Genomic DNA, 8,486 nt, shown 5'->3' with positions numbered 1-8,486 from the left:
GGGGAGTTCCAGTAAAACCTGAGGACGTTGTATGAACAGTAATTAAGTAGGGTTCCCATCAGTGACTGGGTTCAAACCCCTGCTCCTCCACCTTACATGTGACCTTGGAGGAGTTCCTTAACATCTTTAAACTTTAGTTTTCTCTAGTGGACGCTAAGTCCGCTTACCTCATAAAGGTTTGGGGAGAATTAACGGGGATGATGCCTGTAGAAGTACTCAGCACAGTACCTGGAACTAATAGATGTTATCTGTTACCACCTCACAGGGTTGGCAGGATTACTCCAAGTAAACCTGAGCCTTCTGTAAATAAACCAGCTCCGTGTAGGCACTGTAGGTGCAGCAATCCTGTCCTGGTGGTGCATACAGTTCACCTGAGAGGCTTGACAGGAAATCAGATGCAGACTCCCCATCTCAGACAGACACAGGAGAACCACATGTTCTGCTTTGCCTGGGACAGTCTTTTTTTGGGGGGGGTGGGGAGGAATTAGCTTTGTTTGTGTGTGTGTATATATATATATATATATATATATATTTATATATTTTAAAGAAGGTTCTGGGGTTTGAACCCCAGTAGAACCACTAGACTTGCATGCATACCAAGCACACTCTGCCACTGACCTATACCCTCCCCCTCTGCCTGGGACTTTTTTATTTTTTAATATTGACAGTATTGATTTATGTCTTTTGGTATAATTATTAACATTGCCTCCTTTCTCAAAAGGGCCCTGGTTTGGACAATAAATTATGTGGTCACTCTGGACTTACAGAATGCCCAGTTTTGCAAGCTTACCAGCTAGTTCTTAATAGCACTGGAGTGTAAAAATCACAGTGATTGTTACCTATTCTTGCTTTCCATGTTCTCAGTGTATTTTCTCATTCGTTATTCATTCTCTTAATTGATGATCAAAGCACTGAACACCCCAAGTGCCTATCCTGTTTTACCATGTAATCCTCTGCCAGAACCCTGAGAGTTGAAATGATTATATCAAATCTACACATGAGGAAACTGAAGCTGAGGGAGTGGAGAGGAGGGGTGAAGTAATTGTCTAAGTTCACAGCCGTGAAGTAAGAGAACTGGGATTTTAAGCTTAGGGTTTCCAACACCAAAACCCAAGGCTGGTTCCCTAAAACCACACTGCTTCTCTCACTTGTGGAGAAGGGAATCTGGACTCAGGGCAGGTGACTTGTCTGAGCTCACAGGGGGATCCTGGGCATTTCCACTTCAGTATCTTGCAGGTCTCTCTAATTTAGAGTGTTAAACACACTCCTCACCTTCGTCTGCCTCCCCAAACTTGTTCCTCCAATATATACCTCATCCCTTCTCTCCATCCTCATTTCCACTGCCTAGAGCAAGCCCTGTTATTTTTAAAAACTTTTTTTTTTTTACTAAAAACAGCCTACATACAGGAAAGTACACAAAACAGAAATGGAAATGATTTGTCACAGAGTGAAAACCTGGTAAATTACATCATTCAAGTCAAGGTATTGCCAAGCACAGGGTAATCACTGCCTTCACTACTTTCATGATAATCACTTCCTTGCTTTTATAGTGTTACCACCTAAGCACGCATCCCTAAACACTAGTTTCGTTTTACCTGTTTCTTGAATTTTATATAAATAGAATTATATATGTGTTTGCCTTCTTTTGCTCCACGTTGCACTTGTAAGCCTCATCCATGTTACTGCATGTAGATAGTTCATTTTCATTGCTGTGTTCTGTCTTCCAATGTGTATTTCTCTATTCTACTGTCGGGGGCTATCTGAAGCCCCCCACCCCCTACCTCTTTTCTGAATTACTGCTGGTTTAGAGATCAGTCTCCAAACTGGTCTTCTGATCCTCCAGCCTTGCTTCTTTTGTGGTCCCTAATCCACCATGCGAGCACAGGGATCTCTTCAAGTCTGGTCATGTTGCAAATCTGTGATCAAGTCACCCTGGCTTTAAAACCCTTGAATGTCTCCCCATTGACTGCACAATGATGTTCCAAACCCTTAACTTGGCTTACAAGACTATAGTTATAACAAGAGCTACTATGGCAGAGTGTTTACTCTGGGCTGGGCCTAGCACTTTACATATATTCATGTTATTCACAATCTGGACCTTTAAACCATCGTGCTTTCATCCGGTTCCAGAAATATTGAACTACTTGTAATTTCCCTAAATGTGCAGAGTTCTCCCTTGACCCTGGATGTCTGCATATGCTGTTTGCTTTCACTCTCCCTCTGCTTCCTCCCCTCTTTGCCTGAGTCAGCCTTCAGGTCTTAACCTGAGATGTCATCTCTACCAAGCAGCCTTCCCTGAACTTGCCTCCACCCAGGCTAGGCTAGGTCAGCCCCCTTTTCTGTATTCCTATAGCCACCTGCGCTCAGTGTTTGTCCATTTTTCTCCATCCATGAGTCTGTGGACTGCTTAAGGGTGGGGCCAAGTCTTGTCACCCTTGCAGTCTCTGGGCCCAGAACTGTGCCCGACCCTCTATAAATATTTGTTGACCATGGACAGACCACACTGGGTTGAAGTCTGGGTGACTTTTGCAGGTATCCCCATTTCTGTTCCAGGCTCTGGTTTCTGTGGTGGGAACACCAACGCACCCCCACTTTGGGACACCAAGAAAAACAAGAGCTGCCCACTGTGGCAGAGTCCCTGCTGGCAGCCAGGCATCCTCTACCCCTAAGATGGGGAACAGCGGGTTGAGCAAAGATCCTGGGGCTTTCAAGCTGTGTCTCAACTTTTCTGAAGAAGCCTTGCTTGACAGCAGGTCTGGGTTGGGAAAGATGGCTGGAGTAAGCAGAGTTCCTCCAGCTCTGGCCAGTCCTTGTTGGGAGCCTGGTCTCAGGCCCCCAAGGACCCCGGCCTCAAATGAGACAAAGCCCAGTCGCCATATTAGAGTTGAAACATAAACATACAGCCTCAAGTTGCCATATACCTTCAGCCCCTAGTTCTTTCCCACGACAGCAAGAAGCTGCTGAGATCAAGCCCTGAGGTCCTGACAGTTGGGGAAGGGAGGCTCCAATGTGATCCAGTTCCAGATTGCCTTCCTTCCCCGCCAAGGCCAAGCCTGAGCTTTTCAGAGACCCGGTTGTACAGTTTAGATAACACTCAGGCGGTTTCCAAGGCAAGGGGCCCCAGCCCTAGGAAAGCTGTGGAAGGGAGGCTTCCACCCTGAGCTGTGGTTTCCACAGGGAGTGGCTCTCTGGCCATTCTGGGGGCAGATGAGAGAAGCCATTTAGTCCAAGAATAGATGAGGGAAACGGGGCGTCTCCTCTGGCCTCCCTGGCCCCGCAAGTGTCTGATGTGGTCTGATGCTCCCTTCCAGTTGGTCACTGCCCGAGATGTGTTGAGTGAGTTCTGCCCCTGAACCTTGAGAAGCAGTGATAAATAAGACAGGCCCTTTGTCCTTAGGGAGCCCATGGAAGAGTAGAGGAGGCAGACACATAAATCAACCCCCAGCTCCGAGGAGACAAGGGCTTCACTGGGATGACCAGGGGAGTGGGCGTGCAAAGGAGAAGGCTTCAGAAGAGATAACAATGAGGTGAATTTTGTTGGAAGAAGAGGATTTTCCAGGTGGGCAAGGAAGGGGGAAGGGTATGGCCTGTGCTGAGGCCTGGAGGTGTGAAAAGGTGTATTTCATCTGGAGAAATAGTCAGCCCAAGGATAGGGGCTCACAGATGGAACCTGGGCTCTGGAACCCAAATTCAGTCCCTGTTCTGGGTTAGAGCCCAGCACCGCCAGGTGGTATTTGAGTCACCTCAGGATGGGGTAGGGGGCACCTCTGGTGGTCCCCTCCAGCCTCCCATCCATTCCCTCTGATGCCCATTTTTCTACTTTGGGCAGCATGGCCAAGAGCCAGGATGTTTATACCCATACCAGCTGAGTCTGCAGAATTAGATCCCAGACTTCTCCAAAAGAGAAACCAGGGTGTCAGCTAGCAGCTTCCTGAAAGTCTGAGACCAGAGGAAATGCTGACCTGCAGAGAGGAAGGGGAGGACCCTAACTGATCCTGGGTCCCAGCTGAGGGGTTTCTAGAACAGTTGGCTTCTAACCCGGAAAGCTCAACTCTGGCTGGTAAACCCTTTTCTAACAGCTTGATTTGGCATGATTTACATACCACAAGATTTACATACCACTGGTTTCAAATAACTGTTCAGTGATTTTTGGGAAATTTAGCCAGTTGTGCAACCATCACAACTCAGTCTTAGAACATCTCCCTCACCCCCACCAAAAGATCTCTCGTGCCTGTTGGCAGTTAACCCCTCTTGCCATGCTCCAGTCCCAGGTCACCACGAATCTGCTTTCTGCCTCTATAGATTTGCCTTGCCTGGACCTTTCATATAAATGGAATCATACAAAAATATAGTCTTTATGTCTTGGTTCTTTCACTTTGCAGAATGTTTTTGAGATTCATCCAGGTTTTAGCACAAATCCGTAATTCATTCTTTTTTACTGCTGAACAGTATTCTGTCGTACAGATATACCACATTTTGTCTTTCTGTTTACCAGCTGATGGACATTTGGATTGTTTCCACTTTTTGGCTGTTATGAATAGTGCTGCTGTGAACACTCATGTATGCATATTATGTGAACATATATTTTCCTTTCTGAGTGGAATTGCTGTATATATAGAGGATTTATGATTAACTTTATAAGAAACTGCCAAATGTTTTCAAAACAGCTGCACCATTTTACATTCCTAGCAGCAACATATGAGGGTTCTGGTTTCTCCACATCCTTGCAAATACTTATTAGTGTCAGTTTTTTATATTAGAACCTGCCAAGGAACTTTTTCAAAACACCCACTGATGCCCAGACTCTATCCCAAAGCAATTAAATCAGAATCTTGGGGGATGAGGCCCAGGAATAGGTATTCTTAACATAAGAAAACAAAGCAGAAACCTCCCTACTTTAAAAGCTACTGATGTGCAGAAGGGTCGAGAACCAGCGATCTAACTTGAGGCCTGAACTTCTATCTGACTTCACTGAGAGGGAGCTCCAGCTGGTCAGCAGCCTCTCCCACACCAGGAAACATATGAACTTGGAGATGAGAACCAAGAAACCTCCCAAGAAGGCACATGCAGCCCCAGAGCAGAGGGGCTTGTTGGAAGGTGAGGTGAAGGAGCCTGGGGGTGGGTTGGGTTGGGGTCCTGATTTCTGCACAGCCAGCTGACATCCTAAGGGGGCATCTTAGGGATTGTTCAGGCCTCTAAAGAGATTAAGGAAAGTATGCCATTCTTGGCTGCAGACCAGCTCCAGAAAACCCCCAGGAAACCCAAGGAGGTGGGCAGTGCCAGCAGGAGGTGTAGAGAGCTTAGAGGCTCAGGGGGGAATTAGGCCAGGGCCATACTTTGTGATAAAATCTCCTCCTCTTGAAAGATCTGCAGATGATAATAACTGCCCACTTTCTGTGTACCAGACCCTGTGCTAGACATGAGAGACAGCCACAAATGAGCTCACAGTCTACTGGAAGAAACAGACAATAAAGAATTAAATAGAATGGTGGGTAATGATGGGGAGGGGGCCTCTGAGTGGGGGTGGTGTTTGAGTAGAGCTCTGAGCCAGTAAAGGAGGCTAATTATTGCAAAAGTCAGTGTGCAAAGATGTGGCTGGTAGAGGGAAGAGTTAATGGAAAGCTTGAGTCTGCCTGAGTTTGGTCTGTTTCGAACAGTAGTGGAAGGTGGAATTGGAGAGGAAGGCGGGCAAGAGCTAGATCAGCTAGTCTCTCGGGGGTCATGGCCAGAGTCCAGGTTTTATTTTGCATGCAATGGGGAGCGAATGGAGGGTTTTGAGCACAGTAGGAGATACTACAATTTCTACTCTTAAATGATCAGTTTGGTTGGTGTAGGGAAACTAGACCTATAGGGGCAGTAGTGAGGCCAGGGGACGAGGCAAGTTGTCCAGGTAAAAGGAAAATGACTTGGATCGTTGTTGATGCAAATGGAGGGACGTATGGATGTGGGACATCGTTTGGAGTTAGAGACACTAGGATTTGCTGACATGGGGTAGAAGGAGGAAAGAGGGACAAGAACAACTCCTGTGTCTGTGATTTGGGCATCTAGGTAAAGGATGGTGCCATGAACTGAGACGGAGAACCCTGAGAGAGGAGTGGAATTGGTACCAAAGGTGGGGGTGCTAAAATAGAGCTCTAGCTCTGTGGAGGGGAGGAGGGAGGCCGGAGCGCTGTGCTGTCCTCTTGATTCCTGGCTGGGGGGGTTGGCCATCCGTGTTAGATCAAAGCCCATGCTCTTGATAGCTTGTGAACTCCAAACATCTAGACAGCACCACTGCAGACCCTCCACCCCTTCCTCAAATCACTGAGAGGCTGGGAAGCCCATGCTGAGTGACAAATGCAGCAAGGATAGGAGGCTGAGAGGACCATCGAGAGAGAGAGGCACCCATGAGTCAGAGTCAGCTCGCAGGCTGCAAGAGGCATAGAAACTGGAAAGCAGGGTGGACCATGAAGAAAACAAAGAAGAAATCAGGGAGAATGAGTGAGCTGCCCGAGGTCAATATCGGAGCTGAGCTGGAGAGGTATCAGGGACCAGGGGGCAAAGGACCCAGGAGCTGGGGAAGCAGCATCCTGCGAGAACTGTTAGAATCCTTGTTTCCAACCTGGAAGGACCTTCAGGGACCAGGTGGTCAACTCCTTCCCCAAGAAAAGGAAGAAATGAGAATGAAAAGGAGAAACCAAAAAGAGCAGGTCTCCAAGTTTTAGAAGTCACAGAAAGGCAGTCAACAGCTCCATCCTGGCTGAACCCAGAAGGTCCCAGTCCGTTATTTCCCCCTGTCCCTTTGATAAATGTCCAGCCCCCGTAGGGGAAGTTCTGTCCAGCTGCATGCTGGAAATAGGTGGTTTGAGTAGATGTAATCAGGGCCTCCTGATCTGACATCCGTTCCCCCCACCAACAAATACCCCTCTGCTCATTCCAACTGGGCCACCATCACACGTTGCCAGGCACACAGGCTGCAGTGCTCACGGGCTCAGGCAGAGAGAGAGGGAGGGGGGTCATGTCCTGAGGGGTAGCTTGGGTGGGCATCAGGGGTGGGGGAAGGATCAGGAGGGGAGATGGGCTGATGCAGCTTCTCCAAGCCATGCAAGGATCCAAAGAAAACACAGCTGGAAGCAGGGAGAGGGAGGGGGAGCCAGGCGACGCATGTGTTGACATCTTGGGCAGAAATCCAACTTGGGATCCTGTGGTCAGTGTATTTATTTACTGGGAACAGTTACTTCCCCCTGCTGAACTTCAGTTTCCCAATCTGTAAAACAAGGGCCATACCCGCTACCTCAGGGGATTGCTGTGAGGATCAGATGGGACCATTCAAAGAGAAGGGCAAGAGAGTGGAGTGGTTAAGAGCAAGGGCTCTGAAGCCAGACTGACCGCAGCTAATGACTTCACCCCACTGGGCCTCAGCTTCTATATCTGTAAAGTGGGGGTGATGATACTGTAGAGGGTATTAGGCGGCTTTAGTGAGTTCATATTTGCAAAGCACTTTTTGTTAGACAACTAGTTCATACTAACAATCAGAGACATTCACTGAGCCCTTTGGTGTGCCAAATATTAGATCCAGCACTTAACTTTATTTAAATTTTTTTGGGGGGGTATTTATTTATCTACTTATTTATTTAAATGGAGGTACTGGGGATTGAACCCAGGACCTTGTGCATGCTAAGCACACACTGTACCAGTGAGCTATACCCTCCCCTCCTAGATTCAGCACTTTATATACTTTATCACATTAAAATATCACTGCCACCCAGAGAGGGAGGCAGGTACTAGAGCATCCCCATTTTACAGATGTGGAAACTGAGGCTCATAAAGAGCTTTCCTTTTATTCCCCCCTTTTTAAGTATATTTTTGTTTAATTGAAGTATGGTCAGTTTATAATGTTGTGTAAATTTCTGGTATATAGCATAATGCTTCAGTCATACATGTACATACATATGTCCTTTTCAAACTCTTTTTCATTATAGATTACTATAAGGTATTGAATATAGTTCCCTGGGCTAAACAGTGGAAACTTGTGGTTTAGCTATTTTATATATAGTCGTTAGAATCTGCAAATCTCGAACTCCCAATTTATCCCTTCCCACCCCCATTCCCCCTAAGTTTGTTTTCTTTGTGTGGGTCTGTTTCTGTTTTGTAAATAAGTTCACTTGTGTCATTTTTTTAGATTCCACATATAAGTGATATCATGTGGTATTTTTCTTTCTATTTCTGGCTTACTTCACTTAGTATGACGATTTCCAGGCCCATTCGTGCTGCTTCAAGAGATCTACTTTTTAATTTATTCTAAAACAGGGGTAGGCAAACTACAGGGGGTAGGCAAACTACAGCCCATGGGCCCACTCCAGCAAGCAGCCCATTTGTATTAAAGTATCATTTCTGGCTTCTTTCCTGCTCAAGTGGCAGAGTTAAGCTGTGAGAGAGATTGAAGGGCCTGCAAAGTCTGGAATATGTACTCTCTGGCCCTTTACAGGAAAAGCTTGCTGACCTCT

Source organism: Camelus bactrianus, chromosome 19 (assembly GCF_048773025.1).
Source record: "Camelus bactrianus isolate YW-2024 breed Bactrian camel chromosome 19, ASM4877302v1, whole genome shotgun sequence".
NCBI classification, from domain to species: Eukaryota; Metazoa; Chordata; class Mammalia; order Artiodactyla; family Camelidae; genus Camelus; species Camelus bactrianus.
Note: the sequence above shows the minus strand (reverse complement) of the source record.